Below are 17,293 nucleotides of genomic sequence, written 5' to 3' on the forward strand. Positions count from 1 at the left end.
ACAGCACAAATAGAAAAACAAATACTACGATAGAAAAGCTGGCGTCCATTGGCGCCATTCTACGACGTGCAGTGCGGGGAGGCAAACGCATAGCTTGGAACCGCAGTGGTGCGGCTCGCTTTATCATCAGTCGTTTTATAGCTTTCAAATAATTACGGCATGAACGTTTACCTTTTACTATGACATTCAGTCCCTGGGCCTTTTAACTTACTTTCGGAGATATGACACTACTTAGAAAAAATCAACATGCTAAAAATATTATTTAGTGCTAGGGGCTCATCGAGAACACCCGTACCCTCAAAATGACGAGAGTAAAAGGCGGAAGCGCAGTGTACCCAGTCATTGAAGTGCCTTCATGTTGACGCTTTTATGTGTTGTGTATGTTCTTCCTGTATGTGAATTGCACTGTATTGTATGTAGTGGCACGTGAAGGCTACGTGTGTGTATTATATAGAGGTGCATATCGTAATAATAGAGCAAAGCGTTTTTTTTTTTGTGGTCGATGAATTGAACGGTATCTAGCGCCTCATATCCTAGATATTTGCAATTAATCTGCCTGTGCCTGCCATCTCGTGGCTAGCGATTTAACCTTCTTTCACGCTTCGCGATATTTTTTTTTGCTTGGACCATGGCAATGAGGGAAGTGCTGCTTTGACCCCGCCCTAAACCATTCGCCAACCTCCGTCTCCCAGGCGGACACGCCTCGAATTACCACCGAAGGTAGGACGCACCAAGGTCTGGACGCGCTATCTGAAATCACCGGTGAAACATGGCTGTATAAAAACAATATTAATTGTACCGCAAAACCCTATAAGCTACAATTTTATGCAAACATCACGTTCTTGTCATTCTGTACTAATCTCAAATAAGTTTGTACAAAAAGAGCTTTTCTTTTGTTTTTACGCAAAAAAAATGCTTTTTAAAAGTTTTTTTTTTAGGAGTTTAGGGTCTACACAGGGTCTTTATGGGATCTGCAAAGAAACCATACAAGCTCTACAGGGAGCATCTGCGGGGTCCGCAGGGAAGCCATACATGGTCTACACAGAGTCCTTATGGGGTCTGCCGAGAAGCCATAGGGGGTCCGTATAGAAGCCATTCAGTCTTCTGGGGTATATCTACGGGGTCCGCAGGGACCCATGTACACGTACCTCCCACTGAGAAAGTAAAGGAATTAGTGCGGTACCTACCGAACACTTGCATCTCCACATTGAATATGCCCTGAGGTTGTACTTGTCTCCAGACATCACTGTAAAATATTGACGCCCGGCGCTTAATTAACCACTCTAACTCGGACACCTCCCTACAACTAACGAAAACATATACCCGGCATCACCTTAGTAATCTACCAATCTATAGCTCACATCATAGAAAGGCACTAGGATGTCCATAGACTCACCAGGGCCACAGGATTGCAATAGGAAGGAATGAAAAAAGTGTATGTATCGGGACGTCCCTATATCGTTGTTATGGCAGTTCGATGGCTAACCAGTGGTCCATAAATGGTCCATGAACTGTCTACAAGAATCCATAGGATGGGCATAGGGGCAATAGAATGGCACTAGTATGGACATAGGAGGTCCATACCTATTTTTGTAAGGGCAGAAATCTTGCGGACTTTCGCGCCGAGTGTCCAGCTTAGACGCCTGGGACCTATCTCCAGATTTTCTGTCAGCGACGAATCGATTTCGCCACCCGGCTCCAAAATTCACTTTCCGCCTGCGCCGATCCGCCCGAATCCACAAGTGCAAATGCGCCATTAAAGCCCTCTTTTCAACTTGGTTGCAAGCGGCGCCACCAGATGACTACAACTCTAGCGACTCGGTCAGGGTGTGACCTGGGGCAAGCGCCATTTCCTCCGACGACGGCGTGGAAACTTCTGCACGGGTGTTCCCGCGATCGAATATTCTGTCGGTGGCGAGGGGATTCCCACTCCCGGCGGCAATATCTCCGCGGATTCGTCTGCGATTCCGCAAGTGCGAACGAGACTTTTCTGCTTCGCGATAACGGTTTTGACCGCCGGGACGCAGCGGTAAACGTGCGCCATCTTGTCAACGAAGACGCTGCCTGCAGAGATTCGTAGTAAGTGTGGTGACTCTTTGTTCACTTTGACGTACTTGGATTAGTGATTTCGGTCGGACGGTTGTGAGTGCAGTTCATCCAAGAATCATGTGTGTTCGAGGAAATCAGGGAGGGTCGCGAAACCCTTCACCGTGGCCGCGCCGATACGACCTTAAAGGGGCGATGCAACAATTTTTGTACTTTGCGCAAATACCGCTTAAAACGGATTCCTGACGTTAATGACCTATGAAACACCCGTTCGTTTTTCACCGCAAGCAATAGAAGTTCCGGAAAAAAATTAAAGAAAAACGAGCACCGTTCATTCCTCAACTCGCAGCCAGAACAAGCGGCCACCTGTTCTGGAGCCGACTATATGCCGCCAATGTTGATCATAGCCACGCGCTGGGGTTGGCAAAGCACAGGACACGCGCTGAGTTCCAGACATTGTTATGGCTCGGCTATTGCCGTCGTTGCAGCGATTGGACACGGGCCACTACCCGAATGCTTCTCGAGCTAGTAATTATCACGAGCCCAAATCGAGTGCCCACGCAATGCTCGGGTCCAATCTATGAACCGCATTCAAATATCGTAATATGGGGTGTACTGCGATACCCGCGTTACGTCATCAAATTTTGCAAAGGAGAGATTGAATGAAAATGATCGATTTTGTCCTTGAAATTACACCGCAACAAAGGAGTTTCTTGGACAGTGGCGTTGCGTATGAGTATCCTTGAGTCCCAGGTGTGCCAGTAAGTTCGTGTAAAGTGAAAAACATTCCCATTGAATATCGTTGCACAGCTCCTTTAAGCTGGCTGTTCGGCCTTTACTGGTTCGCAGCAGCAGTTGGGGTTCAAGCGGATGTTCGGCACTCAGGTGCGCATACTTTGTTTTACACGGGCAAAGACAGTCCGCGCGGAGCGGATGAACCAGCGCTGAACTTGGCCTGAAGAAGCGGCGTGACACGAGGACGGCCAAGTGGCAATCGGGCTGACCCAGAGAGCAGGCCCGCGATCAGAAATGGTAGCAGGGTCAGCTGCCTACACACTGAAATCCTCCAGCTTTTCTGGCCCTCATTTGCGGGAGTCTCTGGCAGCCGTCCAGTTCGACTCGGGAGTAGCGAAATGGGCCGTGCGTGTCAACGTTACCGTGTTTCATCTCAAGAGCTGACGAGTGTCTTTCCAAAGGGTTTACTTGCGATTGTACTGTGTGCGACGACTGCATTTGAAGTTCGCTCTTTATATATCGTAAGTACGCCGTTAAGTTTTTTTTATCTACGCATCACGTTCGTTCGCGCGTTGCGTGATCAAAATCTCTGCAATCTGTCGCGCCTCGAAGCAACTTCAGGAAATTGTATTGATTTCCTATAGTTTTGCATGGTGGTTGCAATGGCCGTTGCAAATAAACATTTTCCTTTTATATTTTTCAGGTTTTATTTCTACACTATGTTTGCATGCGTGGACGCGTCTCTGCTACGCCGTGTTTAAAGGGGCGGTGCAACAATGTTTGTACTTTGCGCAAATACCGCTTGAAACGCATCCCTGACGTTAATGACCTATAATAATAATAATAATAATAATAAGTTTATTTCGACATGCATATGTCTGGGAGGCTGCGGCAAAAGAAGACGCGAAGTCCCCTGACGTGGCCACCAGCCCCCATTACAGCACTCGGCACGTACTTCTAAGGATACCGAAGAAAATGAACATCAATTACCTAATTCACATCAAAATAAGTTAACGGATGAAAACATTTGAAGAGTCACAAAGTTGGGTGGAAAATAACAAACACTGTTACATATAATATAATTGATCACATTTGCACATTTAAACTAATGGCACAAGTGGCAGGTGCATATTGTTCGATTGAAAGAAAATACAAATTGATCATTTTCCTAAACATCTGGAGATTGCTACAGTTGTGTACCGTTTGAACTATATTTGCATGAGCATGTAGTAAGTCAGCGATTTGATAATGAAGTGTTTGAGTTCCATAGTTTGTTCTAACATTTTGTTTGATGTAAAAGGTGTGTCTAAGAGTGTAATCGGCAGGCTTATGAAGGTAGGCGTTGAAGAAAGAGGTCTCATCCCGCTTTATCTCGTCAAATATAATGTTCGCTAATTTAATAGAAAAAACATGTCCGATGGGTAATAGCTTGCATTTTTCGAATGTGGGCGATGTATGCTGAATATAACCTAAATTATCTATGAACCTAACGGCCTTCTTTTGTAAAAGAAAAACTTTTTCAATGTTTTTTGTCGTGGTTCCCCAAACTAAAAGACAATACTGTAGGCGGGAATACACAAGAGTATAGTAAAGCTGCAGTTTAAGCCAGTTTGGTAACAAGTGTCTGACTTTATTCAGTATACCAATTGAACGTGATATATCACATCTAATTTTATTTACATGGTTCGTCCAACCTAAGAACTCCTCAGACCAAACCCCAAGGAACTTATGAGCCGAAGTGTTTTCTATCGTAGAGTTTAAAAATGTAACATTCAACTTACGCTGAACAAGTTTATTTCTGGACCTGAATATAATATATTTTGTCTTGGCTGTGTTTATAACTTCATTTGCGTCATCGAGACGCAAATAAAGTTCTATCTATCTATGGCATTATTTGACATTTTATACAGCGATATATGGCCTTATTGGCACGCGTATATGGCGACACATATACTGACGCACTTATATGGCCATGTATGGCAGTATTTGCTCACTTATATGGCGATATCTGGCCGTATTGGCCCTTATATATGGCGGTATATGACTATATTTAACTCCTTATATTATCATAAATGGCCATATGTAAAATATATCAGGGCCATATATGACATTTTCGTACGGGACGTGAGTTCGCAAAAGGCCGCGAAGACTTACATGACAATGAGCGTTGGGGCCGGCCGCGTTCGTCGCTGACTGACGGCAACAGTTCCCGCGTGGATGTAATGGTCAAAGCGGATCGTCGTGTGCACCTCAAGGACATTCCCGAGCTTGGAATTTCGTGTGGGAGTGTTTAAGACATCGTTCACGGGTCCTTAGGGCATGCCAGGAGGTATCATGCCGGTGGGTACCTAAGCAGTTGGATGACATGATGAAAGGCTAGCGAATGCAACATCTGGAACAGTATGCCTAAGGCGGTGAACGTTTCCTGGAGCGCATTGTTACTGACGATGAAACGTGGATACTGCATTTCACGCCGGGATTGAAGCAGCAGAGCGCGATGTGGAAACATCCGGGTTCGCTTGTGACAAAAAAAAATTATTTGTTCCGTGCCATCTGTTGGGAAAGTGATGTTAACAGTCTTCCGAGATCGCCGTGGACCGCTCCTGCTGGATTTCATTGCCACAAGGTGCAACCATCAATACCGACAGTTATTGTTCCACACTGTCACGTCTGCTGGCTGCCGTCAGGCGAAACCGCCAAGGGAGTCTCGATGTAAACAACGTGATTATCCCCCACAACAATACGAGGCCATATGTAGCAATCAGAACCGCCGACAAGCTCCGGCCAATCCAATGGGAGAGTCTGGAGTCTGGACCACCCACCATACAGTCCGGACCTCGCCCCTAGTGAGTTCCACGTTTTCGTACCGCTGTAGAAGTTCCTGGCAGGACATCGATTTACGTGCAGCGATGAAGCCAAGACAGAAATCTGACGGTGGTTTCACAGTCAGCCGGACGAATTATAACGCAGGGGCATCTCCAATTTAGTGCTGCGGTGGGACAAATGTCTGAACCGGTGTGGGGACTGTGGAAACATTGCGTAAGGAACGTAGAATAGTAGGTATATTTGTAATTACCTGTATGTACCTTATTTTGGCTAATAAAAAATAGGGGCAAAGAGTTTCTGACTCGCCCTCGTATAACTATATCCGCAATTTTTTATATAAGTCCAGATATGACATTTTTGCGAGGGATAATACTCAATAAACGGCTAGCGGTAGCCTGTCGCGCGGACCCGGTTCTCTATGCTTTTCTATGGGAAACATGCTGGTTTTTAAAGTCGTTTTCAGGGTACTGCGTCATGTAGAACTCAAGCGTGGCTCTAGACGAAGCTTCGTCATTGTTTCGTAGCTCAACCGCGACAAAAACAGTTTCATGAGCACGTTGAAGCGGAGTGATTTCTGGCACGATCCAATTACTCTAGGTGCAGGCGCACCTAAAGCAACTGGATCGTGGGAAAGTAGCACCAAGCTCTCCGTATGGTCGCATTTTTTGCTCATTAAATGAGCGATTTATTTTTCACCTCTCCATTCTTGGTGAGCCGATTTAAATTCGTTGTTGACGGGTAGCTTTATAGAGGCGTTTCTTGTATGCCGACATACATCTTCTTGTATACCGACATACAAGCGTACATCTTCGTACCACCACCGCCTGCGGTGTCGGTGCTCGGAGGCATTGAAAAAAAAAAAATTAGGTGGCTCAGCTCGGCTATGCTAGGATATACATAGCGTGAGCTTATGCGCACAAAATGAGAGGCGCTATCAAGCGGCTCCGGTGCAGCGTCAGACTTGGCTACTGCGCAACGGAGGCGCACAGCTGGGCACGCGGCGGCGCCAGTGCCTCTGCCGCGGCTTTGACGTCACTCCTCTGGAATGCGCAGACCGGCCAGGCGCGCGCGGCGGGGCGGAGCGCTCGGCGACGGTGGCTCCGGCGCGCCAGCTGTGCGCTGTGTGACGTCACAGCTCCTCGCGCTTGCGCAGCACGGCTCTTTGGGAGCCACGCGAAACTGCTCAACCTTGGCCAGTGTGGCTCACGCTACAAAATAATTTTCCTCTATCAAAATACGCAAGAAGAACAATATAATTATAGGAGATCGGTGGAGATGGGTGTGATTGATAAGTTGACTGCACACAGAGCGCCAAGGACGCTTAAGGCCCGTTCACACGATGCATTTTTCTCGCGCATCTAGTGTCGCGAAACGTAGTTTTGCGAAATGGTTGCGCCGTCTGAACGAGTCCGAAAAAGGCGACACTAGATGCTCGAGAAAAATGCATCGTGTGAACGGGCCTTTATATTGGCGAGGAACGCCCTCAGTGGCGATGACGCTTCGTAGTGAGCTTGGTGCGACTGGATTAGAACAACCGTCTCAAAGCTTCGAAAATTTCAAGGGGCCAAAATGGCGAGTGCCATATCAACAGAGACCGATTAGCCAATCGCCTTGATAGGTTGTAGTCGTCTGTATGTTAGTATTTGTTTGTGTTCGCGGCTAGCAGTGTGCGCTTGTTTTGGCGGTTGTGTGGATAGAAAAATTTGGTGTAAAAGAAACGTCTCTATAAAGCTACCTGTCACCAGCGAATTTAGATCGGCTCACCAGGAATGAAGAGGCCAAGGAGAAATTGCTCATTTCATTTCATGAGCAACCACGGACGCAGGCGTATATATCGGTCACAGAGTACAATTCATACACTAGTAAAGTACCTTTAATTTAAGATCAAAAATAGCATTTTGGAAATCACGTACGCGGCTTCCAATACGCTATTAGGCCTGGGTCCCGAAATCGTTCCAATGCCATGACATAATATTGCAAACATTCGCATAAAATGAAAGAAGGGCTCAAAATGTACAACACACTTCCACAGGGATTCCAGCGGCATTCGAGCTTTAAAAATATTGTATAAATGAAACAAAAAATGGAGCACAATAAGACTCTTCGCAGAGGCGTCTTTAGGTGGTGCATTTATCAAACTCCAATATCATGAGTGTGGGTTTAATAAAAAAAAAACAAAAAAACTAAGCCTCAAAATTTATGTTTTTTCTTAGCACCGAGAAAAATGGTGAAAACCGTCACGTTGACACCACTACTCGCAGATGGCACAACGTGAAGCAAAACGTTGACCGCTTCTTTGAGATGAATATCCGAATGCAGATTCAACGGCACCAGCTAGAGACATTTGCGGTTCAACCAGTTCATTGGATTATCCGTAGGAATTTTCGTACGCCGGAATAGCGGTCAGGGAGCCCCTTCCTCTGTTTCTAATCGCGGCAAATGAAGAGAGACAATAAAAAGAAAACGTATAACATGCACGTGACAAACTTTTAATCGACCGCGATAAAATCGTCCTTTGTTCGTCGTGGCACTCTCGTTGTGAACATATAAACAGATGGAAACAACCAAGTCACTTTCTCACTAAGAGTCCTATGGACAGTTTCGGCATATAAACACTCCCGTCATTGCACATTCAAAGGGTTCTGCAGTATCCTTACCTGTCTTCTAACACTCTGGTACCTCTTTAAAACAACATTTGGCCGGCTAGTCTATAATGCCCGCGTCCCACTAGAGCAACAAACAGAAACGACCGACACAGCAAGACTCAAACATTTGCAACATGCACGCCATGGTACCTTAGACAGGCTCGCACCCTCAAGATGCTTGTGAAGTAAGCACGAGTGATAGCGAGCCTGCCAAGGATACCATGGCGTGCATGCTGCACGTGTTTGTGGCATGTCGGTGTTAGCTGTTTTTGTTTGTCACACTAGTGAGACTCGGGTATAATAGCAGAGTTCCACTGGGCAAACATTCAACAAACACCGCTCACCAACATGCCAAATGCACCTTCTGGCACAACCGTTTGAGCTCCACCAGCTAGTAAACAATCGGTGTGCTTTCAAAAGATAGCTCCATTCACCGAAAAAAAAATGTTTTTGCTTTGTCGGTAAGAACTGCTGGTTGGTTGTTTGGCTAGTGGAACTTGAATCAAGTGAATAAAAGAAAGCACTGTGACGGACATAGCGCGGGGAAAAGTACGGGCTCGCAAATCCACGGATCGCAAGAGACTTTGTCCTAGGGGTGCGATGCTAGGTGGCAGCAGATAAGATGTCGAGATCTCGGAACCGTACAGTAGCTAAGCTAAAGTCTGACTTGAGATTTGTACAAATCGTCCGCTTAGTTATCAAACACCCTTCTGACGATGAAAGCGTATATACAAGTAATCGCACGGATTTTTATCACTCCTTCCCCTCCCTGCTCATAGTACCCAATGCGTTTTTGAAAATTTTATCATATAAAATGTGTCCTATGATGTATTTTTTTTTCGAAGAATTTTAGTCATGAAATCTTTCATACGTGTCTTTTTAGCATGGAAGATTATATAAACCTACAAATTCTCATGTGATAAAAAATTATTAAATTATATCAGATCTTATATCTGATATGATGTCAAGTACTTCTGTTATTTGTTTTGCTTCTTTGATTCATATGTCATCTTGTTTTCAAGGTATTCTCCCAAGGCTCGCAAAAATTCAACCGAATTTCCTCGGAATCTCTCCAGGGACGGCCCTAGGTTCTTATCCGACACACTGTTACACAGCACACACCTTGTGCATTCAGAATGCCGATGGAGCACAGGATGTTTTAGAAAACCAGAAGCAGGGGCGGATGCAGGTATTTTTTTAAGGGGGGGGGGGGGGGTAGGGTCAGGTGTTGGTCAGCGTATCATATGTTTAAACCCCCCCCCCCCCCCCCCTTTTCCGTTTCCATGCCCTAAATTCTTACATATGCAAAATTCAAGAGGGGGTCAGGACATCCGGACTCCCCCGGAAGTGCTATCCCTAAGAAACCTCGGAGCACAAAACCAAGCCATTTTGTCGCCTTTGAAGGGATACTGAACCGAAATTTGGATTTCGCAAAATAAGGCCACAGAAGCGTTAAACGGGATGCTACTTACTCCAAAACATCACTCATACATCGATATCTCAAACGGGTGGCTGTATTTTTGGAAAAGAAGGGCGCGATCAAGCGAGGACTACGACCTCACGATCCTTGTGGAACAGTTGAGAATGAGGGGAAGCGGCCTTGCTTCTCTCCTCTCGCGTCGGTTCACCAGCCCAGTTCGAGGGGACAAAGAGAAGAGGGGATGGAACGATAATCGCGACGTCACATGTCTCGTCGGCCTCGTCGGCCGTGTTCAATCGCGCACTTTTCCAAAAATACGGCCATTCGTTAGAGATATCGTTGTATGAGTGATCTTTTTGGGTTTTGCAGTGTCCCGCTTATCGTTCCAGCCTTGTTTTGTGAGCTCGAAATTTCGGTTTAGTATCCCTTTGAAGGCTTCGACGCAGGTTGTGGAAGGTTGTCCCGACGGACATCTCTCACTAAGGACACGAGACTGGTAAGACAGATTCGTCTGCTATGCACTACGGAGCAACGTCGTGGACGAGATGACGGGAAGGTGGCGAAGCTCTTCGTTTGCCTTGCCCACGTACAAAATTTCGACAATCCTCCGCCTCTCAACGGCATCTCAGTCACGGGATAGAAAGATGCATTCTCCTAGGGCGCTAACAATGTCACATCTCGTGGCGCGTTGCCACAAACCCGCGTAGCGTTTCGACACAATGTCAGAGTTCCACATTTCAACCAGCGTGCTACAATGTGTTGCATGAGCCAAAAGTAACAAGATCGTCGTGTGAAGGCTCGTTACCATGTGCAAGGATTCAGGTATTTAACCTAATTCCAAGTTCCCTCGTGATAGCCTCTAGAATAGCCACGATGTTTCTTGAGTTTTTATCACGTAACTTGTCTCGAACAAGTGCACGATTGCCACAACATTTGTACTCTGGACTGGACGGTCCAGCCATAGAGTTATTATAATGTACGCTAGAGGTTCAACTGGCGCTAGTGTCTATGCGACTTCCGTGACGCAAATTGAAGCAGACAGCAACCAGTCTACTTTTGCGGTGCTCCTGTGCATTCCTATGGGAAAACGCGCGTGCATTTTGTCTCTTCGCCGGAAAATAACATGGAACACTTTGGTTACTTCGGTCGTACCGAATAGTATGTGTCTTAATTAACATTGTAAACGTGTAATTGCTTTAGTTAGCGCATTTTTCTTCATCAGTGAGCGATGTTTAACTTCGCTGCATTTCAGTCCCAAACGTGTGTTCCGCAGCAAGTGAGTAAAAACAAGCGACGATTCAAAGCAAAATTACGATCGAAACGAATATAGAGTATGTTCAAGGCTCGCCAGTATTCCGGTGACGCTTGTATGTTGATAATATGCCAGTCCTGTCACCATATGAAAATGATCCCGTCGTGCATGAGCGAATAAAAACCTTCAACGTAGAGAATAAAGTCCGTGGGATATGAAAGGTGTATCTTCGTATTGTTTTCTCTGCCGGGCAGCTTTTATCGCGCACTTGTTCTCAAAGATGTCTAGCACGCGGGTGATATTTTGAACGTAGAACACGCAGCTTCGCTCAGGACAGAAAGAATAAAGCGGTACTCACTTATTTAAAATCGGAATAGATTACGTGGCCTTCAATTTATTTTGATCGTACATGCACTGCGAGTTACTGATCCGGTGTTGCTGCGTAGTTCTTGCCGCCGCTCTTGATTTTCCAGATGTCCTTCGTTCGTTTGGCATGTATATCCCCCATGCTGGAAATCGCCGACGCCGCGTTCGCGCTAACAGTGTCCGACAGTGCACATAAATACACGTACGAAGCCGTTTTAGCACCGTTTTTAGTGCGATGAATTCGAGAGAAAAACGCCGTAACTGACCAATTCTTTCGTCGGCCTGACTGAGAAATGTTCCAAACTACCTAGTACGTACGAATTATTTAGGATATTTGCTCTTATGATCGAGCAAAGGGAGAAAATGCACTCACTTTTTCCCATAGAAATGCATTGCCGGAAGTCAATTTTCGACTGGTTGCTGTCTGTTTCAATTTGCGTCAGCACACTAGTGCCCCTTGAACCTCTAGCGTACATTATAATAACTCTATGGGTACTTAGAAGTTGCACTCGGTGTGGCTGCCAGGATTCCTAAAAGCATCTGTCTTATTTCTTATATGGTTCAACATTATTTGAACTATAGGCTGTTTTAAGACGATAAACTACATGGAAGGCTCAGCCCTCCGATTTCCAGAGTGAAGAAATGGCGTACCATTAGGCACGAACGAGCACACAATTTTTCGGACGTCACGGAAAGCAGAAACACCTGTCAGCGTCTTTCTTGCAAGACTGGCGCCCATAACAAAGATGAAAAAGCTCAGTCTAACGCTTGATGTGTTTCAGCGCGCCGGAAATTGAGCGTAGTATTTTTGTGTGTGTGCGTGTGTGTGTGTGTGTGCGGAGCCTGTTCTGCAGTTTTCAAGGTATAACATAGTACAGGCAGGTATATCGTATTGTACCAGAATTGAAACGATATCGATGTTTTCAAAACGTCCGATATGTTATTTGAACTATATCATTGCAAGTTCACAGTGGCAACAGAAGGTAGGGAAGGTCTAAAAAAAACTTTAAATGGTCCCTTACCAATCGCCCAATCATTTTTAGGGCTTGTGGGTCGTGAGCGCATGCCACAACTGTAAAGGAATAGAATCTCCTTTGATGATTGCCAAATTACCAGTATTGCATGGAACTTAAGGTATTCCGCGTGAACCTGGTCTAGAATTCTTGTCGTAAATTTGTTTTGAAAACGAAGATTGATAATCAGCTTATTAATAAGTTCCCATCCTTTTAACAACAGTTGTACGCCACATTGGCATACCTGCACACACCGGTGCTGTGGAGCATCGCAATGAAACAAGCAAACCTGCGTGATTTAAAACGAGTACTGCTAAGCTCAGATGTGGCAAAAGTAAACATAATTATAGAAATAACTAATATCATGTGACCAATTTGTGAGTTTGCAAGCTGGATGGCTAACCTAATGTTATCATCATCTTCAACCCTCCCCACCTTTGTAAGTGATAAATCATCGCATACTTTCCGAGGACATCTTGGCTTGTGCCTGATTTGTGACACGGATGTGTGTGATGTTAACCTATTTGATTGTGGTACTGTGGCATTGTGACAAAGAGGGCCGTAGCAATCTGTGATGCGATAAATGACTCATCGAGTTTGATTTTACCGAACTGCCATGCCTTGCGGTCTCAGCCTTGGGTTTCCTGCTATTAGCTTGGCCACGAGAATGACGCTAGGCCGAATCATCAGGTCCCTTTATAACACGTAACAAAATTGTACAATTTTTTATGACGCCAAGCTGCCGTTCCTGCAGTATATCGTTTAGCAGATTTACTTGTTAGTATTTTGTTTTCCTGAATAACACGTGCTAACATCAGTCTTCTGGTCAAGCAGCATCATGTCTTGTACTGAAAAGAGAGAAATCCGAAGACAATCGCACATCCAAGTTTTGTTTACGGTACTTGGGGGTGTGACTAGGAGCTGCCGGCAGGAGGGACCCGTTTTGCAGAAGGGCCTGTTGGCGAGGTTCTTAAAACACGCAGACAGCCGTTCATGTCACTTGATTGACTGTTCACGACACGTGATCTTTTCTTCACGTCGTCCCGCGACGTCGCACTTCCAATGACGTGGTTTCGTGCGAGGTGACCGCGAAAAGCTCGCGACAAGGAAAACACAATCAGAATGATCGCACACGCAGGCGTTGGTGTCGTCGTAATTATTGGGCGAACACCGCACCACCTAGCGATAATTGCAGCGTTTTGTGTTTTACACCGGGTCACTCTGGCGTCATGCGCACATGACTCAGCGGGAACTTGACGTCGCAGAATTGGCTTTACGTGAAGGTTCGGCTGGTTCCACCGAGGCTCTCAACCACACATAGGATGCGGGATGTCCGTTTGGCGTCGAAGGTTACTTTGGCTCTCTCCTTTAACGGCTGTTGGTTCCTTTTAGCGAGATCTGCTGATGCGAGGCACCAATCGGGTGTCATGACCGGATGTTTACTTCGGGGTGCCGTTGTCACTCCTCGGGTTTTGCCGGCCGTCCTGGACGATGTAGGCTGCCTCGTCACAGCACGTCTGCAAGGGAAAGTAGAAACGACTCACATTGATGGGTCTCCCAACCAAAAACGGAAAGCGGGAAGCGCGCACTTTTAGCGGAGGGTTTTCCCGGCACGTTCCGCATCGTCCCGTTTTACTGTACTTGAAGTACAGTACTTGTACTTGTACTTAAAGTAAAGTACTGTGACAATGCACTTTCAAAGTAAGTACAAGCAGGGGCAAATCCAGAACTCCGTTTTTTTTTGGGGGGGGGGGGGGGGGCGTAGCATTTTTAAGGATATTATTCTCCCATTCTTTCTTGTGCAAGGGGGGTCCACCCATGTCAAATTGCTCTCCGAGAAGGGGGGAGGGAGGGGGGTCGACTTTGTGTGGGGGGGGGGGGGAAGGGCGCCCCCGTCGCCCCCCCCCCCCCCCTTTTGGATCCGCCACTGTGTACAAGTATTTTTAACACAATCTTTCATGATGCCCTTTTATTACCAATAGTTTTTTTTTTACTGGTATGCATTGTTCGGAGGGATAATCGAAAGTGCATCAGTTTTTTTGTTTTTTTTTTCGAAAGTGGCAGCAAATATTGGATAAAGTCATGTAGCCACAGAGTAGTTCTTTTGCTCTCGCTGAAAAACTATTTAACACAATCAACTTATAATGCACGTATTTAAATCGGTCTTATAACCGCGATTTCTTCACTCGGAGAAATGATCAGACGACGTCTCGAAAGACAATACGCAATGACCATACGACATTTTTTTTTTTTTTATTTTTTTTTTTATTTTGGGAAATGCATTTTGAAGTTGGCAGCTGTATTTTCCTCAGAATGAGTACCGGAAACAAAAATTGAGTAAAGTACAAGTAAATGTTCAGAGAATGTACTTCAAGTAAAATAAAAGCTTTCTGGACCTACTTGGTATAGTACTTTAAGTACCATGCACTTACAGTGCTTCTCAACACTGCTCGTTCATTATTTTTTATGTAAAAACTTTGGCGGAATTACTAAGGCCTCTCGAACGATCTTTGGATCTTGGAAGACCGGCATATTCTGAGTTTCGGGAGGAAAGGCAACGCAAAGAGGCCACCTTTGCGTTGCCCTTTAGCACGCGATTCTTCAAGAAGAACAGAAACTATAGGGAGCATTCGATGAGCTTCAGACCGGGCGCTGCCATTTGTTGCCTTCTTTAATTGAGGATGTAGTGTCTATACCTCCTGTAGTGGGCGAGAGTTCCTACGTTGGGGAGAAGCGGGGACAAACGCGTTCTTCGAATGAGTCGTCTCCTTGAGCTTCGGGACACAAAGAAACGCCAGTGTTCGGCGCAAATCCCGCAGTTACTCGCCCTCACTTGCGACGTGTCTGTCCGCTCCCCGTCGCGCCTCGTAGCAGGGTTGTGGCAGTGAAGGGGGGGGGGGGGGGGGGGCGGCTCTTGAAAAGTTTAGGAAATTTTGGACCCTCGAAATCCCCCCTTGCCTACGCCACATGCTTTCACCTCTATGCGAATATTACCTGATCTTCCAACATCTTATCTCTTTTCGTGCAGGAATGTTTGTCGATAAGCAAACCTACAACTAAAATTCGAAAGTAATTTGTAATTTGAGTAAAAGTTACTCGGAAAAGGGAACCAAGTTAAGCTACTAAATACCGAAATAAAAATGTAATCGAAAGCTACTAAACTACTCACAACGGTGGTAGAGTAGTTGAACTACGTACAAGTCTGAATAAAACCAGTGGGCGCAACCAATCACAGGGACGAGAGGAGTGGAGAGGCGATAAAAGTGTAGGGGTAAGTAGGCAAATACATTTTCATTGGTCGGTCAGGAGTGGCATCTTTCTGGCGACTGACTCGATATCACGCGCACCCTCTCCCCCCGATGTCTCCGTCTTTCTCCGACAAAAATCACCTCTAAACCGAAAAACGGAACGAAGCTCCCAATAAAAATGCACGCCTTCGTTCTTGGTTTGGAGACCCCCCAAGCCATACACTCTAAAAAAAAAAAAAAAAAAGGGTATTACCTTACACCCTTTTGTCCCATATAATACACCCCAAAACTTCATTTCGACGTACAGCGCCCTATAGTCGAACAGACGGCACAAAATTTTACTAGGGGCTTGATAACGGTGTGATATAACTTATTGAATTGCCAAAGTACGTATTAAAGAACAAAGAAAGAAAACACGGAGCTTTTGCAGTACGACCAGAAAAACTCCGATAATCTTTTTTGTAGTCAATAATACGTATATTAGCTATTTTAATAAGTTGTACCACACGGCTATCAAGCCCCTCGCAAACTTTGGGGCCGCCTGTTCGATTATGGGGCGCTGTACATCGAATTGAAGTTTTGGGGTGTATTACATGAAACAAGGGGTACAATAATACACCTTTTTTTCTGAGAGTGTAGAGAGGAGAAGAGTTTGGCCATTTATTGTCCTCCGTGACCTCTCATCCGTCGTTCCGCTGGCACACAAGGCGGAAGTGTTAAGCATGATGAAGAGCTTGTTCTTTGGATGTGTGGCTCAAAGACAGACGACTCGCGGGTTTCGTTGTTCAGGCAACGGTCAAGGTCTTTAGTTAAAGGAAATGGTTATGAATCCGTGTTTCTGATTTTGATGAGGTTATATAGTCTGTGTCAAGTAACTTAAGCCAAGCCAATGGAGTCTTTTAGGAAGTCGTTATGTGAAATGTTTTTCTTCCGACTCGGACGTCGTCAAATCCTTTCCCTCCCAAGAGCACAAGTTGCATTCTCACGCATTCCTCTCGGGAAGTATTGTTCCAAAGCACCCGAAGAGCCCGTTATTGCGCGTTGTCACAAAAGGGGGCTGGATGTTTGATGGGCCACGGCCGCTCGATCGCGAAGGGCCGTAGCTGGGCAGAGGCGCCTTCAGTTTAGGAAAGAGATATCCCGAGCTTCCTAAAATGCTTCCAACAAACGGGTGGCGAATCTGCTCGTTTGCTTATTTACTCCCGACTAAACTCCCCAAGGAAAGACATACCGCGAGCGGCATCTGCTTTACTCGCTTCCCGTCTTTTCTGACTAAAAGCATCTTCCCTTGCCAAGGCCACGCACGAAACGTTCTGGGGTCCTTGACAAGGCATTTTAGATTAACCATTTATTTCGGTCGTTTGTTGGAAAGAGCAAAAAGGCTGGGGCTCTGCGTGTCCTTTCCTCTCGGGTTTTAAAATGTGCTACCCTACTGGTGATGTGTTCATCGTATTGTAGCCTATATGCCGCTCACCCCTAAGCTACATAAAGTTACGTGCTCTTTGGACCAGTCGCACATCTATCTTTCGCCACGTAACCACCCTCTCGTTCAAACCCACGCGCAGAAAGGAGTCAGATGATGAAAGGAAGGTAGTGGATCGGTTCCGGTGAGCTCGTAGCACCGCACTGTCAGCTTAGGGGTGAACGAAGTACGTAGCATCGTCGTGATGGCATGGGTCATAATGACGTGACTCTGTGAATCTTCTTCACACGACAGCTTCTCTCCACCTCCTTCGCCTTTC

At 45.9% G+C, this 17,293-nt stretch overlaps 1 protein-coding gene across 1 annotated transcript in view; it reads right to left on the minus strand.

The window, feature by feature from the left end:
- Positions 1 to 12,110: 12,110 nt before the first annotated feature.
- Positions 12,111 to 17,293, minus strand: part of LOC8043430 — a 183,889-nt gene continuing 178,706 nt past the window's right edge. Inside the window, exon 11 of the mRNA XM_029981552.4 lies at positions 12,111 to 13,820. The gene's annotated coding sequence lies outside the window, so the exon portion shown is untranslated. The remainder of the gene's footprint in view (positions 13,821 to 17,293) is intronic.

This window comes from Ixodes scapularis, unplaced genomic scaffold, assembly GCF_016920785.2.
Source record: "Ixodes scapularis isolate PalLabHiFi unplaced genomic scaffold, ASM1692078v2 PGA_scaffold4__175_contigs__length_147842914, whole genome shotgun sequence".
In the NCBI taxonomy this organism is placed as follows: domain Eukaryota; kingdom Metazoa; phylum Arthropoda; class Arachnida; order Ixodida; family Ixodidae; genus Ixodes; species Ixodes scapularis.